Source organism: Citrus sinensis, chromosome 8, assembly GCF_022201045.2.
Source record: "Citrus sinensis cultivar Valencia sweet orange chromosome 8, DVS_A1.0, whole genome shotgun sequence".
NCBI classification, from domain to species: Eukaryota; Viridiplantae; Streptophyta; class Magnoliopsida; order Sapindales; family Rutaceae; genus Citrus; species Citrus sinensis.
In genome coordinates, this window is record NC_068563.1 from 7,430,718 (window position 1) to 7,450,774 (window position 20,057).

Consider the following 20,057-nt stretch of genomic DNA (forward strand, 5'->3'; position numbering starts at 1 on the left):
TTAAAAAGCAACATTGTCTCATACTTTGGATTCCCTCGAGCAATAATTAGTGATGGTGGTGCCCACTTTTGTAACAAAGCATTCAAAGCTCTTTTGACAAAGTATTCAATCACACACAAAGTGGCGACCCCATATCATCCGCAAACCAGTGGCCAAGTTGAGATCTCCAATCGAGAAATAAAGCACATATTAGAAAAGACGGTGAGGCCAGACAGAAAAGATTGGTCATAAAGACTTGATGATGCATTATGGGCATATAGAACGGCTTTCAAGACCCCAATTAGGATGTCACCCTACAGGCTAGTGTATGGAAAAGCTTGCCACCTACCTGTGGAACTCGAGCATCGTGCATATTGGGCCATCAAGAAATTCAATTTTGACATGCAGCAAGCCAGTTCAGAAAGAAGATTACAACTGACAGAACTTGAAGAAATTCACAATGATGCATACGAAAATGCCAAGATTTACAAGCAACGAATGAAAGTCTTCCATGACAAGCAAATTATGAGAAAATCTTTCACTCTAGGTCAGAAAGTGCTTTTGTTCAATTCTCGCTTGCACCTATTCCCAGGTAAGTTACGCTCTCGATGGTCTGGTCCCTTTATTGTTCATACTGTTTTTCGACATGGGGCCAAATTTAAAGTTAATGGTCAAAGATTAAAGCCATATCTAGAGTACCAACCACATGGAGAAGACACCAAAATAAATTTGAGTGACCCACCATATTTGAATTGATTTTTTTTCTTTTCGGTGGTTTGATTTTTCTTTCTTTCTTTTTATTATTCTTTTGCTAATTGAAATTATTTCTGCATAAGTGTGTTTGTTTTACCATTAAGTTTTTTTTTCTTATCATTATTAATCATGAGTACCATACTTAGACCGTTCCTCTTGAACATTCTTAAACCACTTCAACGTGTTAAAACTTATCTCATAAGGCAGATTCAATTTTGTAAAACACAACCCATTTGGGCTCTACAATCACCAGAGTTAGTAGCCTATGTTGAGAATCTAGAAAGCCAACTCAGAGATATTGAGAGAAGTGTTTACGACATCCAGTTGGAGCTTGAGGTAAATTCAATAAGAGGATGATTTTAATTTTCTTTGTGTGTTTTAATTTATTTTTCTGTTTGTGTGCTTTAGTTTGTTACCCTGGTGAAGTGGCGGATAACGATACTCCGTGACAATCAAGTCGGTTACTTTAGTTTCCCATAATAACTGATATTATGAGGCAAAAATATGGACAGAAACGATATTCTAGCGAAGCTTCACAAGCGATTCCATTCACTTCCTCAGAATGCCCTCCTTACGATCTATAAAGCTCAGTCTGAACGCATGCGATTACTCATGAGGAATAACATACCTGCTGACATCCATTGGTTAATCGAGGCTAGAGTACGATCGGCATGTGAGTTACCTCCAAAATTTATTGCATACATGCTTGGTTGTGTTAAAGGAAATTATGCAAGAAAACGACGAGCTCAAAGAATTTCTGTTGCTTGTCATAAGTGTGCCAGAATGAGTTGCAATAAAAACCCATATTCTTTAGGAATGGTGTCTGATAACAGGGAAGATAAGATTCAATTCATTAGGGATGAATTGAATAAGGAGTCATTGGATGATATCCTTTTGTCTCTTGAAACGCATCCCAGTGGATATGTGCAAGGAGCGATTCTCCAGTTATGGCCATTATTCCAGAAAGAGCATGCACGATATAGTCTTGGGAATCTGACTATAAACGACCCTGTTTGCCAGTTTATAAGAAAACTGGATATGAAGCCTATCCTCGACCCATAGAGGGCGTTCAAGCCGTTTCTGAACGTAAAACCAGAGGAAGATGTGAGCCACAGTCGCAACTACCTGTAAATATCCTTTTACTTTACTGTTATTTTACTTCACTATTGTTCTATTGTGTGCATTATTGTCTTTAATAATTTTATTACTGTTTGCTTTTTCCTTATTACTGTTTACTTTTTTCTTTTTACTGTTTCTTTTTTGACTCATGAGCCATGTGCTTTACGCGTTATTTGACACTGACATGTTACCTCATACACAACTGTGACCCACTGTCACCAAGACTATTAAATGTGATTTTTTTTGTCAAGAACTCAAATTATTTTTTGAGAAGTATCCCAATGGCAACTACTCCAAATAGACAATTCAAGAACATTTGTGTGCTTTTTGGATTTAACTATGGCAAACATAAAGAGTTCGTTGAGGCAGCCATCGATCTTGGTCGAAGTAGAGCAGAGAGAAAATTACACTTGTTGTATGGAGGAGGTAACCGAGGGTTATAAAAAATGGTCTCAGAAGCAGCTTTTGTCAGAGGAAGTCAAGTGTTAGGCATCATCCCAACAGTCCTAAAACCATTGGGCAGTTCGTCTAACTCATCAACTGGAGAAGAGTTAGTCGTCTCAGGTATGCAAGAAAGAATAACTGAAATGCTTAATCATGCTGATGCTTTTATTTTCCTTCCAGGAGATCTTGTAACACTGGAGGCACTTATCACACTAGCATCTTGGGCCCATCTGCACATCCACCAGATACCCATTGGTTTGTTAAATGTCAATAACTTTTATAATGGCTTTATCGCATTTCTTAACCATGCAATAAAAAACTATTTCATTCCCTCTAATGCAAAAAAACTCTTTATTTGTGCTCACATTGCTAATGAGCTACTTGATCTGTTACAAGCTTATAGACCGGAGCTAGACCCCTGGACCTTTGTGTTGGAGCATCCAAATAATGATGGTAATAGTAGCCGCAGTAAAAAATACAAATTAGATTTAACTCACCGCTTGTAAATATTTTCTTCTGTGTTGCACCAACCAGGTGATGTCTTCTAAACTCTACTTCTTTCCTTTAAAACATTGAGGACAATGTTTCGTTCTGGTTGGGGGGAGGGCATAGTCGATAATTGTGGAATCTTGGTTAAGTTTTTACTGAATTTTTGTTGTAGAAACTAACTGTTGCTAACGTTTTGTGTTGAAGATGGCTGAATATAGAGTGTAGTGACTCTAGAAACGCATCTTCATCATTTGAAAAAAAAATAATAATAATAAAAAGTAAAAAATAAATAAATAAAAATTTCAGATATTTTCTTTTTCTTTATTAAGTTTTTATGTTCATTTTTCTTCTTCTTTCTCCTCTATAAATATACATTTTCAAACTTTTGAGCCTTTAAAAAAAAAACCATTTTCTTTTTCTATCATTTTAAGTGTAACTTTTCTAATTAGTTTTTCTGCATCATATTCACATTTCTGGATGCATATTTTCCTTTCATGCTTAGAATATGTTGGGGGGTAGAATGTTGTTTAAAAAAAAAATTGTGTGATTTGTTTTAACATTGGATGACGTGATTAATTTCAAATTTTAGTATTTGTATTATCTTTGGTCTTAAGTGATGTTACGCTATATTTGCTACTTTACATATTGATGTCGGAGACAAATATGAGTTGCTTGAAGGAATAAACATGTCATAAATAAGTGCCAAGTGAGTTGTTGAGCCTATCATTTTCTTGGAGAGTAACCCTTTTGCCCATTCTCTATAGAGCTTAGCAGTTTATTATTTTATACACGATCTCTAGATTTCTTTTGAGTTAACCCTAAAAAAAAATTGTAAAATAAAAAAAAGAAGAAAAAGAAAAAAAAAGTGTGTTGTTACATTGGGAGGTCCATCTAACTAGTAGATATGGATGATTATTTAGAGCCCTAAAACAAGATAGAAATGCCATCTTTGATCTGTTTGAGCCCTTCTAGCCATCCCTTTTATTAAATATCCATAGTTAACCCTTTTGAGCCTTTAAAAAAAAAAACCTTTTCTTTATCAACTTATCATCTTGACCCACTCCGATTTGGAGTATTACCCGATGTCTTATAAGTTCCGTCACCTATTTATGTTTGAGAAAATGTAAATAATTATTTTGTTCAGTCAAGTTATGCCAAATAAAAGCAAAAACAAAACAAAAAAAAACAAAAGTTGTTTCAAAAGAATAAAAATAACAACAATAAGTGAAATCCACTTTGCAACTTAAAAAAAAAAATTCTCTGCATTTTTCTCAAACATACACTTTGTTTTCCTTATTTCCCTTCTGTGTTAGCCATGTCCCTAGCCTACGTTACGTTCTAATAAAAGTCCTTCTTGGTTTTAGGGAACTATAGTCTGAAGTAAAAGCTAGTTATATGGGCTAAAAAGATGTAGTGATGCATAAAAAAAAATAAATAAATTGGGTTGACTAACATTTTTATTTAACTTGAGATCGTATTATTTCTAAACTGAGGGCATATTTCTTTAATCTTGGTGAGAGCATGTGATATCATTTCTTTATTATTTGCTCTCTCAATTACCATTCATTGGAGTGACTATTTTTATTGGGTTTAATTTCTTTGTGAGAGTGTCACTACTTCCAGTGAGATTTTGGGGTTTGACATGTCATTCTTGAAAGTAGCTATAACAAAGTCTACTGGGCTGATTCATGTGGATGGTTGATGTGGGCGTAATGTTGCTTTAGACTGGAGATAATGCTTATTTTTTATTTGATTACTATCATTAGTCTAATTGAATAAACATGAGTGTTAAAAAAAAAATATTTTGGATTTAAATTTTGTTTTTGCTTTATTTGCTAGGGACTAGCAATAAGCTAGTTGGGGGGTGTGTTGAGTGTTAGAAAATGTATATTTATAAAGGAGAAAATCGTTATTTTACACTACAAGTTTTACTAACACCCTTACTTTTATGTATTTAACCTTCTTTTAATTTAATTCCGTGTGTTTTATTTTAATTAAGTATTTTACGTATTTTAGGGGCATCATAGTCATTTCACAATAAACGAGAGATTAGACGGCAAAACAGACATCATTTTTGAACTCAGGACGGTCGAAAACCTTAAAAGGACCATAAAAGAAAAAATGGCACTGTTCACATGTAAGATACTATTCACGTGTACGATACTGTCAGTGTTACTGTTCACGACACTGTTCACATAGACGGATCGATGACATGTCATTGACCGATGATGTGGCATTGACTGATGAGGTGTCAAAATTCTTATGTACTGTTGATGGTGACGTGGCAGCATATCAGTGGATGAAAAATCTCGTGTACGGTATATGCATCACACAGGATTATTTTCAACCAAACCTCGTCACTGTTCAACCCCGGTCAAACCGTGTTACTGTTCATCCGCGTGGTCAAACCGCGTACTGTTGACTGATGATGTGGCGCAATCTTGAGCGTCCAAACTGTTTTTAATCCGATGGCCATGATGCATGTATCTATAAAAAAGGGGGCTTTCCCCCCTAATTTGATAGCTTTGAATCTATTTTTGGACTCTATTTTCTGTAATTTCTTCTCCATCTTGTATTTTTCTACGTATTTTAATAAATTCTCTTTTTGCCCCTAGTTCAATTATGAGTAGCTAATTTTCTTTCAAGCTTGGGTTGAAGGTGAAGTCTCAACATGTGTCATGGGCTTTATTTGGTAAATTTATTTTCTCTTCCCCTCTAATTTTTGTGGATGTTTTGACTTCTCGTCGACAAATAATACTAATCTTGTCTAGTACCACCTTGGTTTCATCGGCCCCCTAGTACAAGGTTATTATTATTTGGCACGATAAGCCCTTAGCACCATACTAATTAGAGTGTGGTTCATAAGGTGTGGATTCCCCCCTCATGATTTAATTGGCATTAATAAGGAATATTTAGCCCATGATGCATGTTGATACGGATCCAGATACCCAAGTACGTCATTTCAATAGAATTCTTTTCAATTTATTCTCGCCATTTCAATTCTAATTTTAGAATTTATTCTCGCCATTTTAATTTAAGTTTTACATATTTCAAATCATTTCCATCACAAATCCAATCACCCATTTACAAAATTAATTCTACACACAATTAAAATTCACCTCCTCGTGGGATCGACACTCGTCACCATTGATCTATACTACAATAGATTCGTGCACTTGCGAGTTCAATAAAATTTGCACAACAACATTCTTGTGTTAGAGTAATTGTTTCAAACTCTCCAAGGCTTTTTTTATAGCCAAAATACCTTTCAAGAACTTCACATAATTTGGTATTTGCTCGAGAGCTTCTACAAAATGAATATTGATATGTAGGTGCTTCAAAACTTTCAGGAACTTGTTGAATTGCTTGTCTTATTTTTACTTCTAGAATGTTTTGGGGAAAGATGGTAAGTAGGGATGGCAAATTTTTCCGGACCCGGATAAACCCAGATGATCCGGTCCGGGTTCAACCCGGTCCGGATGTATAAAAATGCAAAATTCGGAACCCATTTTACAAACCCGCACATGTTCGGGTCCGGTTCCAGTTTTAGGTGAACCCGTATGTCCGGAATCCGGACCCGAAAATTTATTAATTTTAATATTAAATTTTAAAAAATATTTTTAATATAAATAGGAAAAAAAAGAACCCAAAGGTGCCCTAGGGCTTAATTCATTTACACTTTCACAGCCGCAGCAACACATTTCCTCTTCCTCTTCAGCTTGTCTTAATCAAATCAAATGAAAACATTGTCGTCGTCACACTCACTTGCCCACCTTTGCGGCTGTTCATCATCATCATCAACTCGTCTTGGCATCTTGCCCACCTTCGCGTCGCGGCTGTTCCTACAGGGTTCAAACCAAGTTGATCTGTATTTGGTTTGTTTAGGCCATGTATTTGTATTAATTTGCTAAAATCCTAGATTTGTATTTTTATTTGATTTGTTAGTTGATTTGTCATTTGATTTGTATGGACTTGTTTATTTTTCGGCTTCTGCTGCGGTAGCACTTGGTGCAGTAGACGCGGCTGTGACTGTGGCTTGGCGTGGTGCTGAGTACCGTCTGATGGTAGGTGGGGGAACTTGCAGTGTGGGGTTTGATGACCAAAGAGGTTTCCAAAAATTATCTCAATGCATACAAAGTACATACAACTATAGTGTCGTGCATGGGGGGCGGGCATAAACCGAATACGAACCAAACTGAATTATATGATTGGGTTCGATTCGTGAAATTTAATATTTTTTCTTTTATATTACTTAAATTTTTAGTTTTTTTTAATTAGATTCATTAATCCGGTTTGGAAACCCGAATTTTTCCGGGTTGAACCCGGACTGGACCCTGAGTGGAAAAATGCGGGTTATGTCTGGGTCCGGTACAGAAAAATATTCATCCGGGTCTGGATGCAGAAAGACTGCACCCGGACTCGGACCCGAATTTTAACATCCCCAATGGTAAGTTTCTAAACTGCTGTGTTGTAGCAAGTTTTGCAAGCTGTTTTTTTTTTTTTTTGCTCTATTCTGGTCTGTTGCTGTTAGTGTTACAACTTCTTCCTCAATAGGCACTGAATCATTATTTTCTGCTGATGCTGTAGCTTGGCTACTTTCACCAGTGCACTGGAAAATAGTTTATTGTGGCTCTTTTTAAATCTGAGCTTCTTCTTGGATTGGAGTGGGTTCTACTATTCTCTTTTGTACACCAACATGGATATGAACATCCTTTCCACGCCTTAAGTTAATCTTCTTGAAATGTTCTTTTCCTTCTCTCCTTGGATCCTCTGTATTGCTAGGTAAACTACCTGAGGTTTGTTCTTCAATGCTATAGCAAGCTGTCGAATATGATTTTCTAAGTTCCTTAAGGATACAGCTTGACTTTGGATAACCACTTCATTCTTCATAATTTATTCTTTAAGCAGAGCTTCAAGAGAACTGAGTTGATCATTGCTGGTGTTTCATTACCCTTGATTTTGATGGTGAAATTCAGATGGTTAAGCAGGTCTATTTTGTCTACTGATTGCTACAGCGTGCTGATTCTGAATGCTCCATGAGAAGTTTGGGTGCTGTCTCCATCCAGGGTTATAAGTGTTTGAATATGAATTTTCTAGTTCTGTCTATTGAAGTTGCCCACATAATTGACCGAGGCTGGATTTCTAGGACAATTGTCAAATAAATGCCTCTCTCCATAATAAACACAGAATACTTCAGCAACTTGGTTGACAATAAGGATGCCAATGGATCGGATTTGACCCAAGATCCATGTGATCCAAATCCAATTGGATCGGATTTGGGTCGGATTAAAATGGATTTGGATATCGATGCGTGGATCTAAGGCGGATCTGGAGCAAATTCGGATTTATCTTAATATCTAGATCCAAATCCATATCCACTCACCATTTAATGTAATTTTATTTTAAAAAATTCTTAACAATTATGTGATTATAAATAATGATAAAATTTATTTATTAGCATGTATTTAAGAATCTTAAAACTTAAAAGTACTTAATTGATAATAAGACAAAAATTTATCAAGTGTAAAATAAAATTAGGATAGGCTGCCCTAATGTTTTTAAGTTTTTCACTCTACAATTTAGTCTCTTTTTTCCTCTTTAGTCTACTCTTGCTTCTCCACTTCATTTGAATGCTTGGATAAGTTCTTTAATTGTTAGGAAAATCCATAGACTTAAGTTTATTTTTCTATCATTTTCTCATAATCTTATTTATTTTGTATAATCACTAATCAATGGTGGCTATCAACTATAAAATAATTATGTTAATCATATATTTAGCTAAATATGATCATAATAAAAATAATAAAGCACTGAATATAATAAATTATTTTTAACTTATATGTTATTATTTAATGATATAAGAATGATGGTGGTTTGCTGGTAAATGAGACATTAGAATATTATAATGATCTTAATCCTGCAATTACTTTTGATCGATATTTTATTTTCTTATTTGTTTATTTTGGTATAAAAGGAGAAGCTACAATACTTATTAGATTTTTTATACAAATTATATAATTTAATTGTTACCAATGCATTTTAGTCTTAAATTTTCTTTCTAAAAAAATATTGATCTCTTATTATTGAGATTTAGAATTCATGATGGATCTAGAGCAGATTTGGATTTTAATTTTTCTTTTTGGATTTAGAGCATATATAGATCTTTATTTTTTGTTTCGGATCTAGATATGGAGCGAAAAATATAGATCCATAACGGATCTGGAGCAAATGCAGATCTTAATTTTTATTACGGATTTGGATCTGGAGCATTATAGATGCAATCCATATCTGCTCTATTGCCATCCCTAGTTGACAATTACTGGAGCAGTAGTCATAACCTTCACCATATTTGTTAATAAGGTTACTTGGGCTAACAGTGTTGTCAATGCATCTATATTATGGACTCATGTTATTCCTCTTGCTGCAACTTGCCTAGTTAATGGCCACTGATAGTTATTGTTGGTTATCCTCTTCAAAATTGTACAGGCCTCATTGTAAGACTTAGATAGCAAGACCCCATTTGTTGAAGCATCCACTATTAATCTAGTGCTTGGGTTGAGTCCATTATAGAATGTTTCTAACTGTATGCAGCAAGGAATACCATGATGAGGATATCTCCTTAATAACTCCTTAAATCTTTATCATGCATCGTATAAACTCTCATCTTCAAGTTGATGGAAAGATGTGATCTCATTTCTCAATTTCACATTCTTGGTCGGTGGAAAGTATTTCACCAAAAAATTGTTAGCCAAATCATTCCATGTTGTAATGGAATGATTGGTAGAGAATTCAACTATTCATTTGCTCGATCCCTTAAAGAAAACTGAAAAAGTCTGCGTCTCAATGCTTCTTGTAATGCTCCAGCAATCTTGAAAGAATCACATACTTCTAAAAACAATTTGAGGTGTAGATGAGGATCTTCGGATGGCAGTCTATTGAATTACCCCACTATTTGAAGCATCTAAACATCATGGGTTTAAGCTTAAAATTATTAGCTTGTACTTTGGTTTTACAGGGTTTATGGCTTGAGGAGTTAATACTACATAATCTCTAATGGCTTTGTCTCTATCATTTGCCATATGAATAATGTTGCTCCTTAGTGGCCCATAAATAATTTGCCCATTTTGACCTCCTTGACCTCGTGCATTTACTAGTCGTATTTCTCCTCACGGGTCAAATTCCCCATATTTTGAAAATCATCCATTACTACAGCAGTTTTTAAATTTCTTTGCTATTTTCTCAATCTCCTTTCAGTTCTTTCAATTTCTGAATCAAATTAAAATTCAATAGGTTTATATTTGCACATGCAAGGTTTGTCTATCAAAAAAATAAACAAATTAAAAAAATTTAGCACCCTTTAAGATTAATTTCACAAATCATAATGAACAATTAATCCCCGGCAACGGCACCAAAAACCCGGTATGTGCAATCTCTAATGCTGTGGGTGTCAATGTATAAGTGTATACAACAAGTAATATACTAATGAGTATTGAAATCGTCTCCAAATGGATTGGTGTTATCGGACTTGCAGTACAGTTTTGTTCTAAAATTAAAATAAGACAATTCATGGAACTAATAAACTAATTAAAGTGCAATAAATAAAAGACAATAAAGAAAATTTGCACGTCAGACACGAGGATAAAACTAATGGAAATGAAGTGGTTGAGTGAATAAAATCATTTGATGGCATTGACTATTATCTCAATTACAGTACCGTTGCTACAACATCTACTATAACACTGGACAGGAATCTCGCATGCATCCTCAGATGTCGCTTGTTGAATATCTTATATCTATTGCAATCTAAGAGTGACCAATTGTTACGCCAACATTAAATATAGCATTAAACGATCTAGGTTCTATTTACCCTACAAGGTGAATCCATATATTTAGTTCATTACTAATTTTAGATCAAGTATAGCCCTATTCAAATCGAGATTAACTCAACTTGGGAAATTTAATTTAAAACCAAGTATTGTCTTAATGAGATCCACTAAGTCAGACCTTTTTGAGGTTCTTTCTTAGCTAATAACCTTAAATGGGTGATCAGCCGAAATAGAGTATCAAAATAAATTAATTAAGACAAAATGCTATAGCAAACACAGAGCAACGGGCGTATATCAGTCAAACATCCATTAAGATCGTTTATCACTCAACTATAATCAAATTTGGTTCATGATTTGTGAAAGAAAAATAACTAAAAGAGTTTCAACCATCAAATACATCTCCATAATCAAAGAGAAAACAAGCAAATAAGAAGAAAAACTGATTTTATAGTTGATCTCTGCGATGTTTCCTCTGTGATAGTCTTCAATCTCTCTCTTGAATTCTGTTTTCTTATTGTTTCTTTTTAGTTTTCCTCCTTAGGTGATGACTTCCTTTTTCTTTGGGTGTGTACTTCTTTTATAGTTGAAAATTAGGACAACCGGAAGTCTATGGGGTGTATCTTCTATTTTTAGAAATTCTAGATCGTAATTTTCTAAGTATCTCGCATGAAATCTTCTCTTTCAATGCTCCAGGATTGCTACAATAACAGTTTCAACATTTGCACTTCAAATTTGAGCTTTCAGTCACCTACAATTATGCATATGATTTAAGCACACAAATTATTCTAAATCAAATAAAATCTATTAAAAATAAACTAAAATAGGTGTTCATGCAAAATATAATTAAAATGAACTAAAAACATGTCATTTACTCTCTAAGTATCACAAATTTAAGTTTAAAAGTGCCATGATAACTCTCATTTCATAGAGTTTTCACACAATAATGAATACTCAACCATGAAATAATAAATTAAAAATAACACATATTTATGGGATTAAACTTTCATAGTTAGGCGACATCGTAACCCTAATAAAATAAATTAGTTCATGGAAATATAAAGAGAATCCATAAATATTGTAGGGAACATTTAAGCACAACAATAGAGAAAAGAGAAAGAAAAACTTAAGAATTAATTCCGGCCTTTCACTGAATCTCTTATGGCTGCTTTGGCTTCTCTTTTTCCTTCCTGTGTTGTGTTTCTCTTGGCTTCCACTCGTCCCTCTCTTTTAGCTTTTTCAATTGATGGCCTTTTATAAAGAAAGCATGTTGGCCGTCTCCATTAAGTTCTAAGCCAATAAGAATTATTGAAGCCAAAGCCCATGCCATAACGTGCTTGCCATTTAAAGCCATGCAAAATATTTGCTTCCTTTAATAAAAATATACGTGAACTTGTATTTAAATTGTTAAAGTACTCTCCACGTGCATGCCATATTTGTCAACTAAATCTTTGAAGCTTGCCTCCACATGATTGCATGCATGATGATTAATTAAATTAAATCTTTCTTGATTTGTTCCAATTAATTCTCTATATTGCTTTTCTTTTTTTATTCTTTCAAATAGATTTTTTCCTGAATGTTCCGATTTAGTTCCTTTTTAATCCCAGATTTTGCCAAAAATAACAAAATATAAAAATTAAGATAAAAATTAACATAACAAAATATAATTTAACATAAATTAAATTAAGAAAATATAAAAAGAACATATAAATTACTAGCACATTAAACTTATAACATATATTATTGCTCTACATTTGTCAAAAGAGATAGTTGTGCAAAAAGCCTAAAATAAGAAGCCAACGGAGTATTCACAGTTTTTACCTGCTCAGTCATGCCAAACTATTGTAGTACCTTATTTAAATATTAGTTCTAAGACAAGCTGACTTTACTACGAGCACTATCTCTGCATATTTTCATGCGAAGAATCTTCTTAGTGTCACCCAGATCTTTTATTTTAAAATCTCATTTTTGCTCTTAGATGTTATTAGCATATCATCGACATAAAATTGAAAATATATGAAGGATCCCTTTTGCAGCTTGCAAAAATACATAGAATGATCAAATTTATTTCTTGTGCACATTTGCCCTTTCATAAACTAATCAAATCGCTTGTATCACTGCCTTGGAGATTGTTTCAAACTATAAAGTGACTTTATCAATTTGCAAACCTAATTTTCTTTTCCAACAACCATGAATCTATCTGGATGAGTCATGTAGATCTTTTCTTCCAAATCACCATGTAAAAATGCATTTTTCGAATCAAGCTAAACTAGTTCAAAATTAAATTGTGTAGCAAAATTTGAATAGATGAGTGTTTTACAACTGAGGAAAGTACGTCAGTATAGTATATTCCTTCTTTTTAAGCATAACTTTTCACTATCAATTTAACTTTGTATTAAATTTCATTTTCATGTGGGGATCCTTTCTTCTTTGCATATATCCATTTGCAGCTAATTGCCTTCTATTTATTTAGCAATGTAACTAGCTCTGAAGTTCCATTTTTATAAAGAGATTGCATTCCTTCATCCTACTAGCTTCTACTATACACTTTTAGGCTTACTTATTGCTTCTCTGTAAGTAAAAGAAATATCATCGTCTATAACTGGAAGTGCATAGAGCTACCAAATTAGCAAAGCAAGTAGGCCTATAAATCTCTCTTGTGGCCTTCTATATACAATTGAATCTTGTTGTTGTGAAAGTCCCTAGTCAAAACCTCTTCTTCATCTTCGGTCGATAAAGAGTCATTATTTTTCTTCCCAACATTGACTAGATCATCTTTAACATTTTTAAACTCCACCTACTACTAAGTACAATTGGTATTGTCATCATTTTGTGAATCTTTTTGCTTCACTATGACTAATTCATTAAAAATCACATCTATGCTAAAAATAATCTTCTTTGTAATAGGACACCAGGGACGGTATCCTTTTACTCCACCAGCTATACCCAAGAATAATTTATTTTTTTTACTTTTCGGTCCAACATAAATTCTTTTACATGATGATAAGCAGTAGAATCAAAATATGTAAAGAATCATAATTAGTAATAGGTTTACCAATCCACATCTCTATGGGTGTCTTTCCCTCAATTGCAACTATGGCAAGTGGTTAATTAAGATGGCACTCATATACAATTGACTCGACCTAAAATTCTTTACCCAATCCAACATTGAACTTTCGTCAGTATTGTCTGGTTTATGCATTTTGCTACCTCATTTTGCTGTAAAGTATCTCAAATAGTAAAGTGTCGTATAATGCCCTCATCTCAACATACTTTAGAAACATATCATTATTGTACTCACCACAATTTTCTAAGTGAAGTCTTTTGTGAAATACGAGTTCTGCAACCCAAGAGGGGGGTGATTTGGGATGTTAAAAACTTAAGCTAAGCAAACCACACAACACTTCAATCTAATGATTTAATAAATTCAATAAAGCACAATAATAAATGAGTAAGGGAAGAGAAAACAAACACAAGGATTTTTACATGGTTCAGCAATCCCCACCTATGTCCACGCCTCCAAGCACACCAAGCTTGAGGATTTCACTATCCATGCCTTTCAAGGCTTCAAATGCTTACAATTGACTTCCAAGATGTCAATGGACCTTTATAATCAAGAGATTATCTCCCAATCTCTTCACACAAGTGTTTCTCACACTTATACACTTACAAATTTGATGAGGAAATGAAGATTACAACAAAAAATTCTCTTTAATAGTGGATATACAAATTATTGCTCAATGATGATTCAATGTATGATTATTTGTGAAATGGAATCTCAATATATGTTGTGTGCTTTTTGTTTTTGCTTGCTTGAGAGGTTGAAAATGAATTGGATTTGAGTTTATATAGTTTGAGCCCAAAAACTAGTTGTTATAAGCTTTCTGGTGATAATCAGCTTGCTACTTTGTGAATTCAGTTAGCCGCTTTTATGTTACCATTACAGCAAAAATTTGAATTTTAGAACATCCGACATGCAGTTTTTGGAATCCAATTAGCCGCTTTCATTCCAGTGAGCTACTGCCAATAATCTGGCTTGCCGCTTTGTAAAATCTGATTAGCCGCTTTGCTACAATACATCTGTTGTAAACTATTTTCTAAAATTATAATTTTACCCTAAAATTTTCTATAACTGTATTATGGCCCAAAATGTTATGAATAATTTCAAATATGTCCAATTTCAGGATTTCTAAATAATGCTTGTTATTTCCAAAACTTTATGAAATTATGATACGACCCAAATATATAGAAATTATAGTATGGCCTAAAAAGTTTTAAATATTTGTAAATAAGCCCAAATCAAGAATTCAAAACAAGACTTATTAAAATCAAAGATAGCAAAACTCTTTCATTTTAGTTCACATCTTGAAAAATAACCAATTTAACAAAAACATTCTCTTGTTATAAAAACACTATGTATAATTATTTGTTTATCTAAAATATGTGGTTTGTTATCATCAAAATCAATATTTTATAACCATATAGGCTAGCATTTTGACCTTTTGACTGGTATGAGTCTCGACTACACGTAATATATCTGATCTAGTATTGGTTCTGCATATATAAGACTTCTAATAGCCTATGCAAAAAGTACATTTTCCAATTCTTTTATTTCAATTTTATTTGTCGGGCATAATTTCTTATAGACAATTGTTGCCTTACACATAGGTGTACTAGCTGGCTTACAGTTTGTCATATTGAATAGCTTGAATATCATATCTAGATAATTTTCTTGAGTCAGATATAACATCCTTGAACCTCTATCTCTAGAAATTTTAATTGGATATAATTAATACCTATTAACAACTCCTACTTCATGTGATATAGCTAATCTAGTAATGTTCATACATGAGACTTCCCAACAACCTATGCATAAAGTATATTTTCATTTATTTTATTTCAGTTTATTTATCATGCATAATTTCTTATGTAGAATTGTTGCCTTACATACAAGTTGTCATATCAAAACGCTTGAGTATTATATGTAGATAATTTTCTTGATCTAGATATAGCATCCTTAAACCTCTATCTCTAGAAATTTTAATTCCTAAAGCATAGGATGCTTTACCCATGTCTTCTATTTCAAACTTTATATCTAGATATGATTTTGTTTCGTTAATAAATCTATACAATTACTAGCCAATAGTATATCATCAACACATGGTGATAGTATAAGTAATTTTTCTAACTATAAACACAATCATCTAGTGGATTCACTTGATATCCTAAATCTAGGATTGTTTGATGGAATTTCAAAAACCATTGTCTAGACCATTGCTTGAGTCCATATAAAGACTTCTTTCATTTATAAATTTTGTATTCATGCTCTTTAACCAAAAAAACCGTTTGGCTAAGACATATAAATATTTTTCTTTAATTCACTATTTAAAGATGATGTTTTTACATTTAATTGATTTAATTCAAAATCTATTCTTGCAACAATTACCATAAGAATTCAGATTCATGTGAATTTTGCAACTGGTAAATAAGAATCAATAGTCTACTCTAGGCTATTGTGTATAACCCTTAGCAACTAGTCTGGCCTCGTGTTGCAATGAATTCAAATGCTATTGTTATTAATGTGCAAGTGTACACAACAAGTAATATAATGATAAGTATTCTAGATCGTCTCCACAGAGATTGATGTTGTCAGATTTGCTACAACAATCTTGAACAGTGTAGTTTGTATTCTAAATTAAGACAAGATAATTAATGAAACTAAATAACTAATTAAAATAAAAAAGCAATAAATAATAATGCAATAAATAAAAATTCTCACGTTAAACACAAGAATAAAACCAATGAGATTAGAGTAGTTTAGTGATTAAACTCTCTTAATAGTTTTGACTATTTCCTCCAATCTTAGGTTTAGTTGCTACAACATCTGCTACAACACTGGACATAATCCTAATGTATCCTCAGCTGTCGCATGTTGAATATCATATATCTTTATGCAACCTAACAGTGACCAATTGTCATGACAACATAGGATACAACATTACACGCTTAGGTTCTAATTACTATACAAGATGAATCTATATATCTAGTTCATCACTAATTTTAGATTAAGCATGACCATTTTGGAATCAAGTTAAACTCAACTCAGGAAACTCAATCTAAAACCAAGTATTGTTTTGATATGTTCCACTAAGATAGGCCTTTTTCTGGCTCTTTCTTAGCTAGTATCATTAAATGGGTGGTCAGCTAAAATAATGAATTGAAATAAGTATTTTCAAAACAAAGTGCTATAGCAAACATGCAGTAACACATATATTCAGTTAATGAACCATCAAGATTGTTTATCACTCAACCACAAATAAAATTAGTTCATGTTTTGTGAAAGAAAAATAAATAAAAGAGTTTCAACCATCATTAACATCCCCATGATTAAAGAGTAAACAAGAAAACAAGGAAAGAATAACAAAGATTGGTTTCCCGATTGATTTTTGTAAATTTCTCCTCTGATGTAGCCGTGAGTCTTGCTCTTGAATTCTATTTCACTCTTGCTTCGTTTCAGTTTTTTTTCTTAGGTTGACGGCCCCTCTTCATTTGCATGTGTGCTTCTTTTATAGTTGAAAATTAGGGCAACCACAAGTCTAAGGCGCGTATCTTCCAGATTTGGAAACTCTAGATCGCAATCTGCTAAGTATCCCGCGCAAAATCTTCTCTATCAATGCTTTAAGATTGCTACAGTAATGGTTGCTACAACAATAGCTACAGTAATGGTTGCTACAACAATAGCTACAGCAATGGTTGCTACAACAAAAGCTACATTATTTGAACTGTTCTAGACTTGTCTCTATTTTTCTATAGCCATGTTTTTTCCTTACTTTTGCAAGCCTATTGCAACAATATTCCTTCCTTGAAATTTGAGTTTCCGATCACCTACAATTATGCATATGGTTTAAGCACACAAATTATTCTAAATCAAATAGAATTTATTAAAATTAAACTAAAATGGATGTTAATGCAAAATACAACTAAAATGCAATAAAAACATGTTATTTACTCTCTAAATAATCTTGATTTAAGCCTAAAAGTGCCATGATAACTCTCATTCCATCGAATTATCACTTGTATTTATGTAGACTTCCATCTTCTTTTCATTTTTTATTAAGGACCCATTTACGACCTATGGGCTTTCTTCCTTTAGGTAAGTAAACTAATTCCCAAACTTTATTTATTTTAATGGATTTTAATTCATCTTTCATGGCTTTTTCTAACTCTTTAAAATCCATTTGATTCATAACATCTTTATATTTTTTGGGATCATCACCTAGTTGATTTATGTCCTCGCATGTAAATATAATGATCTTTTAACCATTGTGATGGTTTTCTTTTGCTTTTGTTCCCGCTCATCTGACCATTTTGATTTGATTGTGTAAAATTGTTGGGATTAGTTACATCTTTCGTATCAGTAATCATACCATTGGTTTTGATTTGTAAAGTGGTAAAGACTTATTATCTTCAACTAGTTTTATTTGTTTAGAATGAATAATTACATTAGTAGTTTCCAAAAAATACAACATCTTTACTTTCTATTAATCCCTTTTTTGAACTATAAAAATGGTAACTACTTCTATTGTCACTGTGACCAATGAATTTACTTTTCCCATGTCTTGGCGCTTATCTTATCATGTAAAGGTTTAGGAAAAATTATGTGAACCCTACATCCCTTTACCTTTAATTTTGACAAGGTAGGTTAGGTACCTATCCAAATTTCATAAGGTGTTAAAGGTTAGCTTTTGTAAAAACTTTATTTAATATATATGTTGCTTTAGATAATGCCTCTCCCAAAAATTGTATAGACATTTCCAAAGAAGACATCATTGATCTCGTCATATCTAATAGAGTTCAATTTCTTCTTTTTGCAATTCCATTTTGTTGTGAAGTGTAAGGCATTGTGTAGATATGCTTTATCCTACTTTCTTTGTAGAAATCATCAATAGCTTCATATTCACCACCATCACTATTAAAGGCTTTAATAGATCGACCTAATTGAGTCTTTACTTCCTTCTTGTATATTTCTGAAGCCTTAGACTTGTGTTTTAACGAGTATATATGCCGAATCGTGAATAGTCATCTATAAATGTGATGAAGTATTTTATACTGAAATACTAATTATGCAACGCAAGGGGGGTGAATTGCGTTTTTAAAACTTAAGCTAAGCAAACCACACAAAAATTTAATATAATGCCTTAATGAAATAAAAAACAATTTAACAATGTAATGGAAGAGAGAGCAAACACAAAGATCTTTTACGTGATTCGGCAATCCCCGCCTATGTCCACACCTCCAAGCAAACCAAGCTTGAGGATTTCATTATCCAAGCCTCCCAAGGGTTCAAGTTTTTACAATTGCCTTCCAAGGTGTCAATGGACCTTTACAACAAGAGATTATTCTCAATCTCTTAAGCCAAGTCATTCTCACACTTAAATTCTCACGAATTTTATAAAGAAATGAAGATTACAGTAAATAACTCTCTTTTAGAGTGAATATACAAATGATAGCACAATGGAGGTTTAATATATGATGATTTGCGAAATAGAAGCTCAAAATATGATGGATTTGAGTTTATATAGTTTTAACACAAAAAGTAGCTGTTATAGACAAAATCAACAAATAACCGGCTAGCCTCTTAATTAGCCGGATCACCGCTTAGTACAGTGCAAGTGACCGTTGCAAATTTTGGCTTCGAAAATTTAAAAATTTGCCTCAGGTGGCTGGCCGCTAACCATTGGCGGCTAGCCTCTAACTCTCTGTCTTCCCACCATAGTTTTGATATTTACTTTTTGGCCCTAATACTTTTAAAAATTAAAATGTAATCTAAAACTTTTTAAAATTACACTATAGTCTAAAATATTTTACATGTTTACAAACAGGTCCAAATTTAGAATTTCTAAATAATGCTTGTTATGCCCAAAATTTTTTAAAATTATGATACAGCCCAAAACTTTAAAATACTTTTCAAAGAGGTTTTTCATAATACTTGTTTATTTCAAAACTTTTTCAATTTAATCCAAAATCTGTAAAACAATCAAATCTACAAAATACTTGTCGTGTAAATATAAAATTTTTTGGTTTATGAAAAATAATGATTTACTAAATAAAATCTTGAACTTCTTAAATGCTAAACCATGTATATAATGAATTAGACTAGATTTACAAAAAAATTGTCACAATAATAACTCCATTGAGCTAAACTTTGTTCTTGATCAAGTCGTTGTCCGTTAAGTGTCTTGTGCTTGATTTCACGTGATTCACTCCCATAAATATTATCTTTCAAGAACTAATGAAAATGTGAAATACAAGATAATATTTATCACACTACTTAAGACACATGTTTGTTATCATCAAAATTATAGTATGTGTAGCCCTTTAGGCTAACACATACCTCCACATGTTTTTGTTCTCATAGGTCCACATAAATATAAATAAATTATCTCAAGT

The 20,057-nt window shown here is 32.8% G+C and overlaps 1 non-coding gene across 1 annotated transcript; it reads left to right on the plus strand.

Moving 5' to 3' along the window:
• Window positions 1–9,381: 9,381 nt before the first annotated feature.
• On the plus strand, window positions 9,382–9,488 carry LOC127899460 (small nucleolar RNA R71). Its single transcript, XR_008051337.1, has one exon. It is a non-coding gene; the product is annotated as a small nucleolar RNA R71 (small nucleolar RNA).
• Window positions 9,489–20,057: the final 10,569 nt, after the last annotated feature.